General features: G+C 29.4%; 1 protein-coding gene across 2 annotated transcripts in view; it reads right to left on the bottom strand.

Annotated features, from left to right (window-relative positions):
- The window catches only part of LOC129975163 (uncharacterized), a 78,539-nt gene that overhangs the window by 53,686 nt on the left and 2,622 nt on the right, over window positions 1–22,231 (bottom strand). Inside the window, exon 1 of one of the 2 annotated variants that reach the window (XM_056088128.1) lies at window positions 11,282–11,370. The exons of the other annotated variant lie outside the window; for it this stretch is intronic. The gene's annotated coding sequence lies outside the window, so the exon portion shown is untranslated. Of the gene's footprint in view, window positions 1–11,281; window positions 11,371–22,231 lie in introns of those variants that run through there. 2 annotated transcript variants of the gene reach the window in all.

Genomic DNA, 22,231 nt, shown 5'->3' with positions numbered 1-22,231 from the left:
AAATAACTGAATGACCGGACCGCCGCAACAGCACCACTGGCGGGAACTGCGGTTGAATCCTAAGGGCCATCACCGGCCATGGTACAATCCTCCCTTCAGGAAGTACGTCCCGTCATCGATGGAAAGAGCCAGATCTCCACCTTTTCGCGTACCCTCCACAGCGGCGAAAACCAACCACCATGCCGGAAGCTTCTCATCTTCTTTTATTTTATTTTTCAAGGTGCCTCCAGCGGGGGGGGGCACTAAAAAAATAAAGTAAAAAAAATGGAAACAAATGTGCTGTACGAACTCAAGTAACTGCAGATGATCGACCGCAAGAGCAAGTGTTTTGTTGCTTCGCAATAAACGATTGTCGTTTTTACTCCAAATTATCACTTGAGATGAAAAGTGGATTTCGTATGATAATCGAAAATGATCAAGCAAATGGGTAGATAAGAATATACCCCCAGGACATACCCCTAAGACGAAATTTCATCAAAAAAAATATGGTTACCACATGGTGGAATGCCAAAGGAATGATTCATTATTCTTTCCTACAACCAGGCGAAATCAAACAGCGGAATCCTACTGCTGTGAAATTGATGTCATGCAAAACAACTAACATTGTTCAATCAGAACGGTGTGATAACGCACAACCACATAAAGCACGATTATTGTAACCATTTTTTATTATCATATCTTCAATAATTTATATAAAAAAATGATTAAATTTCATTTAGCATACAAAGGAGTTAGGAACTTATTATTGGCTCGTTCACTTACCTTTTTTACGATATCCTTAACAAAAGAAATAAAATCATTCAATTGAAAATTCAATGAAGGTAACAAATGTTATTGCCGTACAACTTTTTTCTTAGTAAACAGTCAGATAAAGAATCGGAATTCATTGAAAACGAAAAGTAATAATTATCCGTGTGCACCTCCAAGTATTTTTCCAAACTTCTTTATAATTAAAAAAAGCAGAATTTTAGTATGTTATATTAATCAGTGATCCGTTAAAACGTTTGTAATTAATCATTTTCAAATAAAATATCTTATTTCTGAGAATTGCCACCGTGCACAGTGATACAAAATTCAAACATAAGATCGCGATACTTTATCCGTTGCAACGTATCAAATTTATTGTATGCATTAAAAAATAATTGGTGAAAATGATATCTTATTCCTGAGAAACGTTTTCGGATAGGATCATAAATAATTCGAACATTCGGATTCGAAACGTAACGCAAATGCGTGAGTTTTTCTACGCCGGTTGGGGTAACGCTATGCAGATTAGAAATTTTTAATTTCCTTTATTTTGTTTTATTTTAATTCAAAAGTACTTAAGAATGAATCTGAAAGATCAATTAATTACCAATGTTTAATTTTAAATGCATGAAACATTAAGAAAATAAATAGAATCGTTTCAAATAATCAGCCGAAAAATCTTAAGCCTAGCCTCATGACTGTTGGGGGAAAAAACTGAAGCCGTACTCATTTGGCGGTGGGAAAAATGATTTTTGGCGGGAAAGTTAGTTTTTGATTAATAATTAAAATTCTAATTAAAAATTCAAAAAAAGGGCTATCCTATCTTTTAAGTTAGATCAAACTGCACACGGAGTGCAAATTTGATTAAAATCGGTTAAGTAGTTTAGGAGTCCATCGCGGACAAACAACGTGACACGTAATTTATATATATTAAGATTGTAGCTTAAAATTTTATACAATATCAATTTTTAAGAAATATCATTATTCATATTGTATATTACTAATTCCAAACCACTTTTAAAATACTCGAGTATTAAGTCTCACAGCTAAATTTGCTTTACGGAATTCTGAATTTCATACAGAAATTAGATTTTTAAAATTAACATCACCATTAGAATACGATTAAACAATGAAACAAAATTTAATGGAATAATTAAAATAAAAATTTTTATAATATACTAAAAAAAGAAGAAAAATGTGTGATTAAAAATATGGGTATGAAAATTAATGTAAAAGCTTGTGGAGCAAATCAAAAATTTTATTCGTTGTGATATTATAGTACTGTTACATTAGCCCCGTTTGGTAGTAGCACGAGGGCTTCCATTTTCCATATTCATAGAAGCTTAACTTCCTTTTCGTATCGTTTTCAGCGCCTCTAGCTTTTTTCTATATTCGTTTTGATCTCGCATTTTAATATTGTACTTGATAATTTTTTTATTCCTTTCAGTTCACGGATAAATGCGGGTTTATTGACTATTTTCTAGTTTTAAAGTCTATATTATTTTTTATTTTAATTTCTAAGGATAAATATTCTAACTCACCCTTTCGAATTTTTCACTATTTTACAATACTTTAAGTTTGTTATCTTAGAAAATACAGAAAGATCTATAGCAATTGATTTTTTTTTATCCTTGGCAATTTTTTTTTATTTTCTGTCAAAACAGCATAACCGTTAGCGGCTATAGGAATTATATATATATATGTAATAATATTTTAATTCTAATTTCAATTTAATTAATTTCCAAGATTTTATCTTAATTTAGCCCATAGTAACTTCATTCTAAAATATTCTCTTATTTCGTGATCCAATTCCACTTTCGGTTTAATTAATTCCTTTGTAAAAATAATGCGCCATCAAGAACTACGTTTCAAATGAGAGTGATACTTCGGTACCTTTGAACAGGTGTCAAAGATCATTCATTCCCTCGGCGCGTGGCCGGAAATCCTATGCTATATAAGGCGAGCGATCATTTGTTCGGCCCTTTTTGCCTTCTGTTTTTGTGCTGCGTTGTGCCTTTTTGTAAATAATCATGCTTGCCTCCCTAGAGAGAATAAAACGGAATTAAAAATACAACGTCTCGTCTATGTCTTCAAACCTGCATTCTACTTAAACCAAAATATGTTACATATTATTTAGTCGACAGGATTAAAAATCTATTATATATTTCTAAAATCAAAACTTCAATAAAAATAATTCATATTTGATCTGAAAATGTAAAAATATCACTATTTGTATCAAATGTTGTATATAATTGCATAATATTTAAGAATTCCAGTATACAACGAAGAAAGTATAAGAAGGCATGCTAAACTCTAAAAAAAAGAAAAGAAATCTTATAATCCAAAGATATATAATCTATAATTCTTACTTCAAGTTTGATTTCCACAGGACATTCCAAATTTTTTTGATGCAATGCTATTTCAAATAAAACTAATTAATAGCAATGCATAGTACTAAATAATTTTTTTAAATGAGGTTAATATTCATAATTTTCACTAAATTATCTGTTACAAACCTTAGTAATAGAAACCAATTTGAAAAACTGATCGTCGAGAGTACTGCAAATGAAACAGACGCCGAGTAGAAATTGGATTACGAGTCAAAATAACAAAGCGCAGCTGCTTTTTAATATTCATATGACGCATTAAAAATATCCGCTAGACTAAATTAAAATAAAAAATGATCAAACAATGAATCATAAGTGATACCAGTGGAAAAATAAAAAAAAATCTCACGAGCATATGAATGAATAGTTTTTTTTTCTTTCTTTATGAATACGCCATTAAAAATTGCATTGCGTTGTTTTGAATTACTGAATATAAATTCTTCAGAGATTCCAAATGACAAAGGCAAGTAAAAAAAAAAAAAAATCACAAGAAACAAAACAATTCTAGGAAAGTCTAATGTTCCTGAATTTTTAGCCGAAAAAAATGTATTTCCAAGAGATCTTCTAGAACTATACAGCATTGATTCTTCTCTTATGGCTTTAAAAAAATTATTTACTACCTTCATTTAAATTTGTTTCAACTCATTCTCTGGTAACTTTAATCTCAACTAATAATAAAAATGAAGATTAGTCTACATGTTAATGCTATACACAACAGGCAGGTAGTTAGACCTACAGCGACCAACATTTGCATGAAGTGTGGAGAGTGGAAATATAATCCTCGTAATAGTTTTTAAAAAATGTAATTAAATATCAAGCAAAGAAAAAAAACGCACTACACCCATTTCCTTGGTAAAACGTTTTAGAACTTATCTGTCATAAATTCTAAAAATACAGGGTGTTCTGTCAATGGACCGACAAACAGCGCTATAAACGACTTGCATTTAAAATATGTGCCATGCATGTCAAAATGCTTTTGTCACAAAATCACCAACGAGTTGCTGTACACGACGGCAGGCAATTGTTACCGAAGTCAAAAGAAGTTCACGACCCGTCCACTGAGATTATTTGCCGGAACACAATTTACAGGTGCACAGTCTTAGATCGGAAATTAATTTATTAGAAGATATAAATCTTTTCCCGATTTTTCGATAAGGCATCAATACTTTGTGTAGCTTTGCTGTGAGCTTTACACCCGTTTCGAAGGCCCCTGCACATCTTGAGTCCAACGTATTTTGCCCTCTTTCTCCTCATTTGTGGTTATCCGGGGCTTTTTAATGTCTGTTCATTTTATCACCTATTTGTGGGAAGCTCCCGATTGACGCAAACAGGCGGGAGTGAACCTACAATGGATCAGATGGCAGATTCCGTATAGATGACAGACAGTAACCGTAAAAGAATGGGCTGAAAATTTTGCCAGCGCAAATGGTTAATAGACATCAACAGGAACAAATATCGCAATGGAGCATAGTGTCGTAAACTATATTGGGAGAGCGAAACTTGCGAACATCAAGCAGGACCAGCAAAAAATAATAATAACGTAAAAATGATTTTCGATTGCGCTCAGAAGATACTAATTACGATTTTGGTGTCTGCCGCAGCGACACCTTGCAATCCGCGCAATGAGATTTGTTTTGAAGAAGAAGAAAATCATACAGATTAAGATCAGGCGAACGTGGAGAATAAACAATGGGTCCTACACTTAAAGTCCACCTCTTTGGGTACGTAGTATCGAAGCGATAATGCACCTCGCAAAAAAAATATATTAAGGGCACATTACCATGCATGGATCACTTGCCTCGCTGCACTGTGGTCAAGCACATTTAGCAACATTTCCAGAAGGCTCCTTGTAGTAAAACAAGGCAGATTGTTCCATTCAGACATTTGGACAGCAAGTATAAGGCATCAAGAGTTAATCACTGAGGATTCCAGCCCAAACGTTTACACTAAACCTATATTGAGATTTCTATGACACACTGGCATGAGGATTATCCATCACCCACATGTGCGCTGACATACTCGTTGTGGTAGCTCAGTCGATACCAAATAGGATGAGATGAAATAAAAAGACGTTTACTTCTTCATTAGTAACATTTTGTTTTCATTTATTTATCTGCTTTAATTTTGGAAATTTTTAAAAGGATTAGAAGTTACTTTTTCTATGTCTAGACATTTCTGTGAGGGTATTAAAAAGTAGTGGCGCAGCAAAACGTGAATATAAATGACCCGAGTGATTATTTTGAAGGGCAGCCAAGAAGACGATATTTCTGAATTGAATTAATAACTTTTATAATTAAAAATCGATGAATGAATCATGAGACATTAAGAAGTGGCAGCAAAAATTAAATTATGTATTCCGGACGATATTTACCTTCGAGGCTACAGCGAGAACATAACGATGGAATGTTTAGTTCATTTTTGAAGTTAATCATAGTTGAAGATGGAGAAAAAAGAAATATTATATACCGCATGTAATTTACCATTCCTGTGCCCACTTACAACAAAATTTAACTCCTCCTCTCAACAACAACAAATACCGTTATACAAACAAATTTTTAGACCACTCCTCAACTAAGCAAATCACATATCGGACCAAAATGCGAAAAATCGACAAAAATAAAATCAAAATCGAATAAAATAAAGAGATTTATTAATTATGGAAAACATCTCAAGAAACATTAAGAGTGACGTCATTCATAAATATTTGACCTTCTGTTTGTTGCAATTATTTTCATTATTAAACAGTCGCAATGCTTATCCGATACAAAAATTATTTTATAATACATGGCATCTGATTTCGAAAATTTCTTCTTTCCAAGTATGATAATTAATTCTAATGAGAACGTAACAGATTATTCTGTAAGGAGAAAAAAATCAAATTGTAACTCCTTAAAACTGTTAGCTGAAATTTAACTGAATTTCATCCTAGAAATGACCCCATGGATTTACGAAATACAGATTTTTTGTGTTCATACGATAGATAAATGAAGAAGCTAACATAAAACTGACGAATTTTATACTGTTTTAAAAAAGTTATTAAAGAAGGAAACGTAAAATAAACTTTCTATTCCATTTAGGGGGGGGGGCTCTGATGTGGGGGCCCGGGGCAACTGCCCCATAGCCTTAGTCAGGTTCTGCTTAAAAGTAGAATAATTAATAGAAAATGGATCAGTCTAAACTGGCATGCCAATCGAATAAATAATGCAGTACATGGGTGGTTAAAAAAAAATATTTAGTTGAACATTTCATCTCGAATTAAGCAGGTTAATTTCCTATCCATACTGCGAAACACAAAAACGAATTCGCCAGCTCTTTAGCTCCCACCCTACCCACACTCCAATACAAAGCGTACCCATTTTCTCAAACCTCCATAATGGTATTTCATCAATTCCTCTTATGCAATTCACCATCCATTCCAAAAACCAAGAAATAAACATAAAGTACTTACTCTAATCTTAAATAAAGCTACGTTCCACACTGCTTTCAGTATCAGATTAATATTTTAAAAAATAATGGCTTTCGAACTAAGAAATCCACAGGCACTGGAAATTCTAGCAGCAAGTATTTCAACCCGAATTCGACCTCCACCGTCTGACCTCCTGCTGCTTCCTTTTTATGATTGGAAGAGGTCGAATAAAGCCCAGGGATGTACAATGGCCCTTCCTTTTAGCAGTCACAGCGGAAAACCCCTTGAAATTGAATACCACGAACCGAACCCCAAAATCCTCCCCGCCCACATTATTCACGGCCATGTGTTTTCAATCGAACTGCAGAGGAATTTTTTAGGCTTTCTGAAAAGACCGGCTGAATTCCCCAGCCATCTTTACCTATCAACAGGTCGCCCTTAATATAAATAACATTAAATTTTAAATAAATTAATAAATTTCGGTTCGTCAATTTCATTACAATAGGTAAAATGTCATGCAATAGGTAAAATGTCAAAATTAAGAACTTAAATAAGAGACAAACTAATGATTAAATATTTTTAACTGCTTTTCATTCAATACAAAAAAAAAAAAAAGAATATTAAAAAATTTACACTTTAGTTTCAGATTCAGTCGAAAAAAATTAGTAAAGCAATGAAATGGAGCTGCATTTTATTACATCAAAATAATATATTGCTATACTTGTTAGATGCCAGTGCTCATTTTCCCTTCATATATCTATCTTCTTACATGCAATTTGCTATGTAAACTGTCAAAGCTGCGCATGTATCAGGTACTAGTCATTTACGCCATTTATTCTTCATGATGGAAGAATCGTTCCGATGCTGCTCTTAAACTTTCTTCATATTCTTTTTAATTCGGTCTTGGCGATGGCGTTGCTTATATAAATAAGTGTTTTTGATGTTTTGCAATATTCGTAGTGTAAATCTCCGGCATACTTTACATTTCAAATTTAATTTTGGAAATTAATAAAAATTAGAGATAACATATTATAAGACAAGGAGAAAATGAAAAAATTAATAAAATGTTCAATTAATTACTAAGAAATTAATAGAAATTGTTCCTTTTTTTCACTTTCTCGTATGCGAAGTATTGATAAAATATTGTAATCGACAAAAAAACTATAGATTTTGGCGAAACCTTCGCGTTTTAGACTTCTCAAAGTTCGAAAAGTATATTTTTGCATTATGTCTATTTGCGAACACGATAACTCTAAAACGCTTTGAGCTAGATAGATGAAATTCAGAATATGGTATTACAATCAAACTTGTAGATTTCTGACAAATTTTGAACGAAATTAATTCATAGGAAATCTGTCTGTTCGAGAACAGACTGACTTTATGCGTTTTGTCACTCAATAGTTACAAAACGCAAAAGGTTAGGCAGATAAAATTTAGTATCTAAAATATATATTATCATCAAATTTTGAATCAAATCTCCCCAAAAGTTACCTTTCTGTACTTTTGCATAAATACAAATCCAATAATTCCTAAATGCAAAGATTTAATTTAATGAATATGAATATGTTATCTAGTGACTACAACTGTAGTTCCATCTCAAATTTTGATTCCAATTAGGGATTGCAATACCGGACCAAAATTTCAATACCGGTATTCGGTATTTTTTGAATCTTAATACCGGGATACCGGTTTTAATACCGGTGTTAGAAATTTTAGAAAAAGAAAGAAAACACAGGTGTTTATTTGTTTTATTTGCCAGTTTTGTTAGAGAGTGCAAATATCACAAAAAATAATTTGTAACTTATAAATTATAACAGTATATAATCACAAAAAAAGTAAAGAAACATCTTATTTATTTAAATCACAAAAAAGTGTAAATATCACTATTCAGTTTGTGGTACTATTACAAATTTTTGAAATGTGATCTAAAAAAACATAATGCGTCTATTGTACTGTCATTAAGCCTGAAAAGTAATTTTGTGTAAAAATTACCAGCTGTCGAAAACGCTCTTTCGGCAGTGGGTGGTACTGTTAGCAATGCGCGATATACTTTTTCCAAGTATTTACCTCTAAATCCCTCATCTTCAAATAAATCGATTTCTCGTCGGATGGTTTTGGATACAGCTGATTTCTGTATTGTATTTTGGTTCGTTGAATTTTTTTAAAATTCAAAACTTCTATTCTATTATTATTATATTATCACTAATTCTAATTTTTGTTCAAGAGACAATTTCTTTTCACTATCGACAGTAGTGACATAATCTTCGATAATTGAACCGAATTCTGAATGTAGATAGGTTTGTGGGGAAAAAAGTTTAAGAAACTTTACTCTAACTTAATCAGATTTGAATTGGTTATTTTCTTTTCTTCTTTTCATTTTCAGTTTTAAAATCATTAGAATTATGTAAATACCATAAGACATTTTCTATTTCGGTATGCCTTTCTTCTGTGCGATTTTTCAATGTAATATATAATTCTTCAGATACTAATGTGTGCTGTTCTTTCAGTGACTGCAACATGAAATTTATTGTTGCATTAGCTGTTAATAAATTAGAATCTCTCCGACATAATGCCTCAATAGTCAGTTTTATTAGAAGTAGAGATGATATAGTTCTGGATATTAAGTCGAATTCACTATCTGAAAAATTAATTTACAGGTTTAAGTCGATTATTGCTTTTTGGATTGGATTTCTCAGTTTCAAAAATCGTTCCATCATTAGGAGTAAACTGTTCCAACGTGTTTTTTAAATCTAATATTAACATATATTCTGTTCTATTTTCAGTTAGTATATATTTTAGTAATATATCCTTTTTATAGGGGAACGTTTAAATATTTTAACAATTTTTCGAACTTTATAAACTATAGGAAGCAATTCTTGATAGGTTAAAAGTTGGAATCCGAAGTTTCTATATCCACAGTATTTGGATTCTTCTGTTCTTTATATTTTTGATATAATATATCTATTACTCCTAACTGAATTCCATGTGCATAACACAACTGCTGATTTGCACCAATCAACTTTCCAACTTTTTTCATAATTGTTGCTCCATCAGTCGTTATGGATACAATATTTTCTTTCAGGGATAATCCATATTTCGCTAATTTAGGTTTAAGCAATTAATTAAGCCATTAATTAGCTAATTAATTTCGCCCGCTAGGGATACATAAAAACAAAAACGTATACTATATTGCTATGTTCGCGATACCTGAGCATATAGTGGAGACAATTTTGAAAATTTCTAGTAAATACCGAAAAACCGGTATTTAAACTTGTGAATACCGGTATTACGAAATTGTACAAATGGCTCAAAATACCGGTATTCGGTATCCCGGTATTGCAATCCCTAATTGCAGTGCACAGTTTTATGCAGTGGGATGCTTATAAAAATTTTATCGGAGAGTGTACGAGAAAGTTTCGGGGAGACCCGATGGTTTACACTTTGAACTGCACTATCATTATTTTTTTTTTTTTTTTCAGCTTCTCTTTGCTTTACAATGTTTTCTGACAATGCACTTTATGGGCTTTAAAGAGGTCATCAAAGCAAGTTTAAGTCGGTTGGTCAGACGAAGACACAATCTTTTTGCTTTTTTTTTTTTTTTTTTTTTTTTTTCTGCTTTAACATCTGTACAGAAAATTGGTGGTGGTGGTGCTGTTTCTGATCCCAGGTAGTACAGCTGCACTATACCACCTCCATAAAACCAAAGATCTCTAAAAAATCTAAAAAAAAAAAAAAAAAAAAAAAGCGGATCCCTTAAAATCTCAAAAATAGTAACAGTTAAACATTTAGGAATATCATTGGGGAAGGCTTGATCTGCTTTGCACCAAGGACATTCAGCAAAGATCTTCCGGCCATGTTGGAAGAACAAACTTGGTAGTACTAATATAACTACCAATGTACGTATACGAACAGATTTAATACTCGAGAACAATTATAGACAAGATATTTTTAAATTATAAGATTTGATTTCGAATTAGATAAAAATAGATGTTATTTATAGATGATATTCTATGACAGTAGGAAAGTCACGCGGCGGGAAAAAGAACAAAAATGAATTAAAATCTGATTCCACGCTACCGCCATTTAAAACTCTGGCAAGCAATTAATGCGAGGTTTCATGCCTATTCCTCTGCAAATTGGGCAAATTAAATTTTAAAATCTTAGTGCCTTAATCCAATTTTCCACCGAACTTCATACAAATTTAAAAATAAAATTAGATGGGTGTTTTTTTCATCATTCAAAATGTTTGATATATTTAGACTCTTTTTCAAAAAGAATAATGACACTTCCGATTATGACTAGAATTAAGTATATTTGGCACTAGCCATCAACAAGCATTGCCAGATTCAAAGTATTCGTCAACCTTGTCTTGCAAAAAGCGGGTAATAATATTTAGATATGTATAAATTCGGATTAAAAAAAAACGATGGCATTCTCTTTTTGCAAAATGTGTCAATAGTACGTCATGTGATCGCAACATTTTTAAGACCAGTCCTGTCTAGAATCTTTAGTCTATATTTCTTTTAAAATTATAAATTTAAATTAAATTAGAATGCTGCTTTTTAACCGATATAATAAAAAATAGATGGTAAATTTCGGAATATGAAAATTTTTCACATTCTTCTGAAACTAACACGGTTTCATTTTTACCCTGTAGGTAAATGAGAGTTCATCATCTTTGATATATTTAGCGTAAAAATAGTATGTCAACACAAAATAATTTTTTTTAAATAAGTCTCACCTTATTCGTTATAAGATATTTTTTTCAATGAAGGATTACTACTTTGCTAAACCTTATATTTCCACCGGCCAGTTTTAGAACTCCAATACCAACTTTAAATGACGACATTTTTCAAAATACTTCAAAACTGAACACTCCCTGGCTGAAAAATCGAAAAATTAATAGGATATTTCCTTTTATAATGATAATTAAAAAATATGTCCATCTAAACATGCTGTTATTCAGTTATAAGTATTTTTATTTAGATTGTAACAAATTAACGAAAGTCTAAATAGAAAATCTCATGCACAGCTGCAGAGTGCTTAAGAAATAAAAAAAATATATTATTTATAGCACAATTAAGATATATATACTAAAATTAAAAGCAAACAATAAGGGTCTAGAATAAAATGGTTAAAAAATTTCACGATAACTCAAATTAAAAGTAATCTCTAAAAACGGACCGAAACAAATAATGATCCACTAAATAGAAAAAAAAAAAAAAATACTAAATACAAAAGAAAAATAAGGCTGAAAGGAAATATTAACAATAACCTCCAAATGAAGAGAGAATAGTATGAATCATCACAATTATAACATAATAAACATTGCATCCATCAGTTCTTTTAATAATTATTAAGTAATAAAATTTATTTAATAAATATTAAGTAATAAAATATACTTACAAATTAGTATTTCTATAATTAATTTGTTTTCATGCTTGGCAATATTCGTACACAGATAATTGTCAATTTAAACAGTTAAAAAAAAACTATCCGAGTTGCTAAATATCCAAACAGAAGTTGGGAATTCAGATCCAAAGAGCAGGGATATTTTTAACTCCGATTTCCTAATATAATTTTTCCACATATTCTAATTTTTTTATTTATTTCAGGACCGTACTCTGCCCAATAATTAGGAAACAAAGAAAAATTATTCCTTCATATCCCATTAAACAACATTAATGCATCTCTGTTTATCTGCTTATATAAGTGAGCTGTAAACAAAAGTTTATAAGTGAGTTGTAAACAAAAGTGAAACATATCATGTTAAATAAAAGACTTTCATGTATGGCATATAAATCATTGTAGTAATCCTCCATTCATCCAAGCAGAAGGACTGTCGTTCAATTCTCTTGATACAATGATTTTGAAGGATGTCTTTTTTTAATTATTTTTACTATATGTTTAATTATTTATCCAACATAATTAAAAGTTTTGCCTTTAAATTTACAAATTTCATTTTTTACTTTCATACGCCAATAAAAGTGTTTTAAAAACTTTCCTATTTCTTTTGTTAAATTTATTTTTAAATACAACTGACAAGAACACATTAAAGTATTTACTTTGAAAATAATATCAAGTTATAGTGTATATATATTTTTAAAGATTGAAAAATACAGAATCATATGTAGACTGAAATATTATACACTTTCTTATTAAAAATAAAATTATTTTGCTTAATTATTAACAATAGTCAATTTCTAACAAATATTGTTCTAGCAAATGAAATGAACAATAATTGAGTTTCAAATTTATTTGTAATATTTACTTTTAATTTTTGATATTCATTTTTAAAAAAATGCAATATTTACTTTTAATTTTTGATATTCATTTTTAAAAAAATGCAATATTTACTTTTAATTTTTGATATTCATTTTTAAAAAAATGCAATATTTACTTTTAAACGTAAAACATATACAGATTCCCCATTTAAGATGCTTTCTCCACAAATTTCTGTGACAAACTGCATATTTTGGGGCTTATTTGAAATGTTCAAAGAAAACTAAGACTGAATTTTAAAAGAAGAATATTTAAGATGTCAACAATATTTAATTTTAGTAATTATTTCATATACTTTAAAGGTTTTAATTCATAATATCTTTCAGATTATAACTATGCCCAGGATGATAAAACAAGTAAGATACTGGATTATAATTATTCACAATTGAATAGTTTTGAACATAATCCTAAAATATTTAAAAATAACTTATATATTTGAATAGACAATAAATATTAATACTATACTTTACAAAACTACCTATTTGAAATAATCTCATAAGTATATATATATATATATATTTATAGCCTGAAGACACATAGAAATATGTCAATTATAGGTGATGCTTACACCTTTTAACACATTGTCAAGACATCACTGACCAAAGTAATATTCAGATTTATAATGATTACTTGATAATTCTTATATTATCTGGTATTAAAAGGAGAACTACAACAACTTTTAAAATAAGTACAACTTAAATCCAAATCAAAATAGTTTTTCTCACATAGTAAAATAATATCTATTCAAAAACATATATTCCAATTAATCCTTTATTAAAAATAAACAATTACTCAAAGAAATAAATTCGACAAGTTAAGAACAATAAATCGAAGCAAAGTTGCTATACAAAATTAGAACAATAAGTATTAAAAACACAAAAAAAAAAATACCAAAAAAGTATAAAAAGTAATATTTTCAATATATAAAAACTGACTTAAAAATAAAAACTGGTATACCAACCGAATTAAGATCAATCAAAATCAGCAAATTCTTGTAGAGATAAATCATATACTGACAAGAAATTTACTTTCAAGAAAATTTTAAAATTCTACATTTTATAATTTAAATTTTCTTAGAAGGTTAAGTTTTGTAATTTAATTTTATGACATAATGAGTTCTGCACAATTTTTCTATTTCATTTGAAAAGCATAGAGGAAAAATTAACATACCATAAAACAAGTCACAGTTGAAGCACATATAACATTATAAAAAAAGTAATCTTAATGAAAATTTTAAAAAGATTAAAGCAAATAAACTCACTCTAAACATAATATAACTATAAGAAGAAAGTATTTAATGCAATAAAATACTATCTGGTAGAGAAAGAAGAAATAAATTTACCTTTCAAATCTTTCCAAACACAAACATTGCGCGTAAACAGCCCTCCCGCAAAATACTATCCGATTTGTTTTCATTACGTCATCGTTCATTTCATCGTTACAGACAGAACTGAACAGAAGACTATCCAAAGGAAATCTGACTGTTCCATTGGCTAGTAGCGAAATTGGAATACTTTACAGAATCGTTTCGAATTCTAATTATAGGGAAAGGGAAAGAAATGTTTTATGCACAGATCATACAAATGAAATGCAACGTAATTTTATCACGATGTTTTTTTCTTTTTGCAAGAAATATGTTAGTTTTTTTAATATAAAGTTCAAAGTAATTGTTATTATTATTTTATCACGCAGGACTTTTAATTAAATAAATAATTGCTATTGAGTTCTAAGTTAAGATAAATGCCTACATATGAAAATTAAATATTTTTTATATAAAATTTATTTAACAGATTGTAATTTATAGATATAGAATATGATAATAAGAAAAGTACAAGAAACCGAAGACAATTTATTTTCAAGGAAGGATCCGGATAAACTGTTCTGGGTGTAACAGCATTACTTCACTTTCGAGCAATCTCAGCGAAATATGAATTGTTTATGTTTGAAAACGGAAGTTAGGAGGGAAAAGAGTACAAGAAGACAAAACAATTAGACTATTTATCACAAAAAGACAAGACAATTTATCGGAAGAAGGATGAAAATAATTCCTATGTGCTTTTTAACCTTATTTCTCAAGGTTTGGGATATGCCGCAAATACATTAGTAGTAAAATTCTTGTGAAATAACCTTTAAGGATAAAAACAAACTTAATGAACAATTTTTTCAGAAAAAAATTAGAGTCTGAGATCTGAATTAGCGTAGTTATAACACAACAGCTTTAGTGATTATTAATGGTTGTTCAATTAATTATATTACGTAAGAAATCTTAAGAGCACATAAATATCAATTTATTATCCTTACAGCGCCATCTAGTGATTGTTAATAGAATCTTACATTTTATTTCACTACTGAAATATTATGGAAAATAAATGCTCTGTATAAAATTTAATATTCATTGTTTGTTCGAGCTTATAGATAATGGTGGTGTTGTACATGTTTAATTTGATTAATTATAAAAAATAATTTTATTTGCAAGTAATAATATGAAATAATAATTTAAAAAATTAGAAGCATCATGGCAGACAAACGACAAAGGAATAATAAATGCATACAATTATATCAATGAATACTACATTGAGTTGTTTCAATCTTTCACCACAAACTTAATACATTTCCAAGATCCTCGACAGATTTGAACGAAATTTGGAATGCGTGTTTATCAATATTTAGAAGAATTCATTGGATCATAAAAAAGTTTCGATGCTCTCTAAAGGGATTAAATGAACTTCAATAGAATCAATTTTGAATTAATAATTCTAAACAAATTCCCCGCGCAAAAAAAAAAAAAAAAATTACATTATTCTAAAAAAAACATAGCTTGTAGTAATACTAATTTCATTACCCTACTATTTTTCTCTGATTTTTATTTAAATTTCAAAGGTAATTTAAATATAATTTTTATCATTTTTTGGATTTGCTTTAAATTTGTTGAAATATCGTCAAATTTACTGTCAATCACATCCATCACAAACGCTTTTTTCAGGGTTAAAGCTAATTTACTTTCTTCGAACATTTTTGCTTTTGCTACTAATGTTTTTTTTTTTAATTCAGTTTGGGTTGAATTTGTTAGTACCTTTTATCATGCGAACAGAGTAATTTACCTTTTAAAGCTTATGCAGTTTCTTTACCTGTTTCATCTAATTTTATCTTATAGTTTAGTACTTTTAAAATATCAAGGCATTCATTTAGAATAACATATGTTGTTGTTGTTTTTACCCTTCTGCTGTTTTTAGTTTGAATTTATTAAATATGGTTTTATTTCACCGATAAGTTGTATTTAAAAGTTCACAAGCCAAACATTAGATTTTCAATATTTAATTAAATATTACAGAAAATATGGAATGCAGATCATAAAAGTTGCACCCAGTCAAAAATATTTTCAAAAATAAATAAATAAACAAATACAACCAAAATTGTTTTTAAAATATATATTTATTTATAAATGCTCTGACATTCCCAGAACTCGTCTTTCATGAAACATCTCATTCTTAAAAAAAAAAAAAAAATTGCGGATTATTTAAATTTTGCAATTAATGTACTTCTGTTATAATTCTGTTAAAATTTCTGTTAAAATTTTATTATTGCAATTAAAAGTCTTATTATTACAATCCTTCACTTATCGAATTCATGCCCATTAATTCCATAGAAATTTTGGTGATCTTTTGTCACCTGTTTTTTTAGTCAAGCTTTTGATCACTTTTTAGTTCTAGAAAAAAACTTTTATGTTAATGACAGGCAATTTATCTGTTCTTCAAGCCTTAAAAAGTTTCAAATCACCGGGAGTTATTCATAGAATAGCTAAAAATTAAAAAAAATACTAATTGAAGTAAAATTAAATCAAAATATCGTTTTGGGTTGAATACCAGAGCATCCAAATATTTCTTGGAATGAAAAGACAAATTTCCTCACAAAACTAATCACGGAATCGAACTCAGAACAAACTGACGTTGAAAATATTAGCATAAAATCTTACTTTTAAATATATATCAAACTATAAAAAAAATAAATTCTTTTGGGGATTGTCATTCCATTTTGTTTTTTTAAGAATGAAAAATTCCGAATTTAATTTGAGAAAGAATGACTGAAATAAAATTAAGAATAACGAGAAGATATTCCTACTTCGGAACTGTGGAATTCTGGAAAGGAAGAATGAAAAATTCAGAATTTAATTTCAGAAATTGAAGATTAATTTGGAAAAAAACATAATTAATGAGTTTGATTTTTCACGAATACGAAGAAAGACTGAGAGTATTTATTCTTTATTTTATCAAAAATTCCGCCGTTTATGTTAAATTTCTCAGAATAAAAATCTGGCCAATCATACTACTTAAAATATTAATAAAGACGTTACATAATATTTTAATTCTATAGAATATATAAATTTTAACATTACATTTAATTTACATATTCAATATTTACATTCTTTACAAATTTATTTATTTGGAAATCAGGATAATAACATCTTTTTAATCCATCTACAGTGGCTCCCAAAAGTGTTCGTACACCAACAAGAATCAATTAAAGAAAGTAAAAATAAGAATATATTATTTACCATTATATATTCTTATTTTTACATGAAAATTTTTTCATAGCATATTTTTACAGTTCTTAATGAAGCAGTGAAGAATAAATTTTAATTACGATGCAAATTATTTTTTTAAAAATGACAATAAATAAAATTGCACAAAAATAGGACACAAAAGTGATCATACACTTTAAAAAAAATCACTAAATATGAAATTTTCTAAATTTTTATAAATGTTTAGTATTTAGTAAGATATCCTTTATTCTTTATAACAGCTTTTAAACGTTTGTGCATAGATTTAACTAAACGGTCGGTTACTTCTGCACCGATCTTGTTCCATTCTTCGATCATTACTGCTTTCAGTTGAATTTTCGATTTAATGTCGTGACTTCTTATTCGCACCTCTAATTCTTTCCAAATATGTTCTATAGGGTTTAAATCCGGAGATTGAGCTGGTGTTTTAAGGGTTTGAGGGCAATGATAGAGGCAAAAAAGACGCACATTCATGGCCGTGTGCTTAGGATAGTTGTCTTGGTAATACACAAAATTGTTTAAAATGCCCAATTTTTGTGCTGACACTTTTAAATTATTATTGAGAATATTTATATAAACTCTATGATCCATTATACCATCCATGAATACTAAATTGCCTACTCCAGCCGCTGACATACACCCCCAAACCATGACACCTCCACCGCCTTGTTTTACTGTTCCAACTAAATTGTTGGGATTAAGTTATTCGGTGTTTTTTTTTTTTTTTTTTTTTTTTCTTTTTTTCTCCATACAATGATTCTCCCATCCGACCCAAAGATGTTAAACTTACTTTCATCTGCAAATAAGACACGATTCCAATAGCTCTCTGGCTGGTTTATCATAGATTTGGCAAATTTAAGCCTAGCAATTCTGTTCTTCTGACTTGCAAAGAATTTTCTTCGTGCAGAGCGGCCATGTATACCAGCATTCCGAATTCTACGAATAGTTTCACAGTAAATAGAAGTTCCATTTGATTCATTATATTGTGAAGTAAACTTTATTGCACTCAGACGTGGATTTTTTAGAAATTTACTCACAATATTTCTTTGACTTCTAGCTGACAGAATTTGAGGGCGACCATTACGAGGCTTGTTTGCAATCCTTTTTCCCTCTCTGTAACGTTTTATTATGCTTTGCACCGTTGAATGAGGTAGATTAGTTATAGTTGCAATGCCTCTAATTGATTTTCCAGCTTTAAAATGAAATATAATTAATTTTCGTACGTTCTAAACTCGTTTCTTTACGAATGCGCGTCATATCTAAGAATAAAGTAAATAAAATAAATAATTGTGATATTAAATACTGAAATCAAACGATTTTAGTGTATTTTTCAATTAGAAGAAAAATAAGCCGCAAAAGATATTTTTATGATGAATTTAAATAAATAATGTTTGGATGTACGAAGACTTTTGTGTTCTAATTTTGTGACATTTTTTATTTATTTATTTTTTAGAACAATACTACTTGATTTTTTATAAAAATATTTGTTCGGTTTTATTAAGAACTATTTAAAGATGCTAATTAAAAAAAACCAACTAATAAAATGCTTTATTAAGAAGCATAGAACACAATTTCTGCAAATTTCCTTGGTGTACGAACACTTTTGGGAGCCACTGTATCTGCTGTCCCTCTCGACCCAGTGGTCATAGACAGCTGCCAGATCGAAAATCTGCCATTTTGTGCATTCTAATTCAAAACCACCAGCATGTATGGAATACTCAACTAAAATGTTCCTTATAAAAAAAAATAGGTGAGGGAGCAGTTATTTATCAAAAGGTTAAGTAACCCTTGCTTAATGGCTTTGTTATCTTTAATGGTACGAATGGCAGATTTATTGTAATGTTATTTTACTTCGCTATCCTGGCATGAAAATTTCGAAAGAGACAGGAGTTTTTGTTAGCTTCCTTTCCCGCTGAAAGGTTGTTCCACAACATTCAAGATATTCCATAACACATACTGGTAATGATTTAGTAACAAATAGTTGGAATGAAGCGAGTGAACTATTTTTTTTTTCCCGAGTAGGTTAAAATAATGTTAAATAAAAGACTGATGCATTACATATAAATCATTGTAGTAATCCTCCATTCATACAAGCAGAAGGACTTTCGTTCAATTCTCTTGACACAATGATTTCGAAGGATATCATTTTTTAATTATTTTTACTATACATTTAATTATTTATCCAACATAATTAAAAGTTTTGCTTTTAAATTTATAAATTTCATTTTTTACTTTCATACACCAATAAAAGTGCTTTAAAAACTTTCCTATTTCTTTTGATAAATTTATTTTTAAATACAACTGACAAGAATACATTAAAGTATTTACTTTGAAAATAATATCAAGTTATAGTGTATATATTTTTTTTAAACATTGAAAAATACAGAATCATATGTAGATTGAAATATTATACACTTCCTTATTAAAAATAAAATTATTTGCTTAGTTATTACCAATACCCAATTTGCGGACAGATTTCCTCACAATGCATTTTGCTTAAAATCTGATTGAAATTGACGAATTTGGTGTAAAAACTGCATACCAAATTTCATCCATCCAACTCAAAACGACTCTGAGTATTGTTGTCACTGATAGACAGACATTTCCCAAAAATGTATTTTTCGAGCTCTTGGAGGTCTGAAACTTGAAGATTCATCAAAATCTTGAGTTCAAATTTTTTGACGACTACAGTACTTTCTTTATACGAGCAAAAACCTTAAAAATCAACAGGACATTAAAGATTTTATGAATACATTATAATGTCTCCGAATGTTTTTAAGGCTTTAAAAATTGTTTTCCTACTATCACCGAGGGCAAAAGACATGGACGTATTGAACTAAAAGGAACAAACTAGAAATAATTTATTTATTTATTGTAGTTTTGACATCGAATTAATTTCGAATAATCGAATCATTTTAATATTTTCAAAAGACTCAAGAAAATAATCACGAATTACTAATAAATTCGAACTACCTAACTTCTACCGTACAACTGAAACTCTCATTTTTTACCCCTAAATTTTTTCACACTTGAAATTGTTAATTTGTCCTTAAAAATTAGGAATTTCCATAATTGGAGAAATGTAAACTTAATCACAAAAGAGTTTTCAAAAGTTTTATTTATAAAACAAAAGCCTCAAACAAGGGGGGGTGGGGGTGGAGCTCAGATTATCAAGGTACAAACTCAATAGATTTTAGCAAAGGATATAAAATTTGAACGAAACATTTTGTTTAAAACAAAGGTTACAAAATCGCACACACACATATAAAAAAAAATAGCAGAATTATTTTTTTATATATAACGCTTTCATACAATATGAATTCATTTCGAGGCAGTTAATAAAACCCTATCCAGTAAATGATTCAACACTCGAAAACGCTTTGAGCTAGAGGGATGAGATTTGGTATGGGTTTGAACAAAACCCATTCAGAGAAAGTCTGTTTGTCCGGCCGTTTCGAATATAAGTTAACCCTTTATAGGGCTATTTTTTTCTAGTCGTATTATATTAAAGATTTTTAGGCTTGAAATTAGAATAAAAAAAGGGATTCATTTAGCTTATTAGTTAAATTTAATTTGATTCATTAATTAATTTGGTTAATTAATAATTAAGTAACAAATCAAGACACATCATTTTGTGTAAGATAAAGAACTGAAGCATCTAAGTTTCTGACTTACTAAACAAATTTGTCAGAACTTATGCCAACCTACATAATTTCATACAAAGATTGATAAATTTGGTAGGAAGCATACTTCCTACGGCCCTAGAAAAGGTAAACAGGGCAACTACAAAAGAATAGAGCTAGATGGATAAAATTCGGTGCACAGATTTAACATCTATAGTGTAGATACCTGTAAAATTTTGATCCAAATCCTACTACGGATTGTACTTTTAAAAACATGTAATTGCGATAATTCAAGAACGAAAGGACTTAAATATATTAAATTTGGCATGCAAATTTCTGAATGTAAATGTAGTTCTGCGTTGAATTACGATTTCTACCAAAAAACGCGTTAACATTAAAAAACGCGTCTAAAACACAAATTCACCTTTATTAGAAAATATGCGAGGAAGTTTTGGAGAGACCACACCAGTTAGTTATAGTTATTATAATCAGTTTAATATAAAACTATGTTTAAAAAGAGTCGAAATTCATGTAAATTTTATAAAAAAGAAGGAGGAAGAGTGTCATGGCCATAGCAAGATGGCGGGAGCTCTATACCTTTGAGGCGTAGATTGCTGTCGCATAAATTTCACTCCAAATTGGTCTGAAATCATGTTGGGATTTCATTTACAGGAACAGGCTGTAATGCCAATCTCTTTCTTCGGATTGCATGGAATAATAAATGCAGTAGGCTTTGCAATCTCTTTCTAATGACTCTATATTGCTAATATGTTTGCAGATTTTCATGCAGTCTTCATTTTTCGAGCATAATATGTGAATAAAGTCATTGCTGTTGCAGATTTATTTTATTGTTATAGTCAGATATAACTTTAAATTTCTTTCAACTTAAATTTTGAAAAACAATGAGTTTTAACCGAGTATGTTGCACCAAAAGTCTATAATGAAATATATTCACAAGTAACTTTATCCATCTCTCTAAGCATTGTAATTAATTAAGAAAAAATGCTGTTGGCAATAAAAATAATATATACTAGAGTTTAAAATCTAAAGAGCAGAAAGTATTTGAAATAAAGAAGTTTCTTTTTCTTTTAGTGTATTAAGTTAAGCTTTTACTTTCATGTATACGCTGTATAGAGAAAGAATAGAAACGGTCGAAAAATTCGGACACGAGATTTTGACGAATCTTCACATTTTAGATAGATCTCTCTGAATTCAAAAAACATATTTT

This window comes from Argiope bruennichi, chromosome 7, assembly GCF_947563725.1.
Source record: "Argiope bruennichi chromosome 7, qqArgBrue1.1, whole genome shotgun sequence".
Classification (NCBI taxonomy): Eukaryota; Metazoa; Arthropoda; class Arachnida; order Araneae; family Araneidae; genus Argiope; species Argiope bruennichi.
The sequence above is the reverse complement of the archived record's forward strand: the minus strand, read 5'-3'. Positions and strand labels throughout refer to the sequence as shown.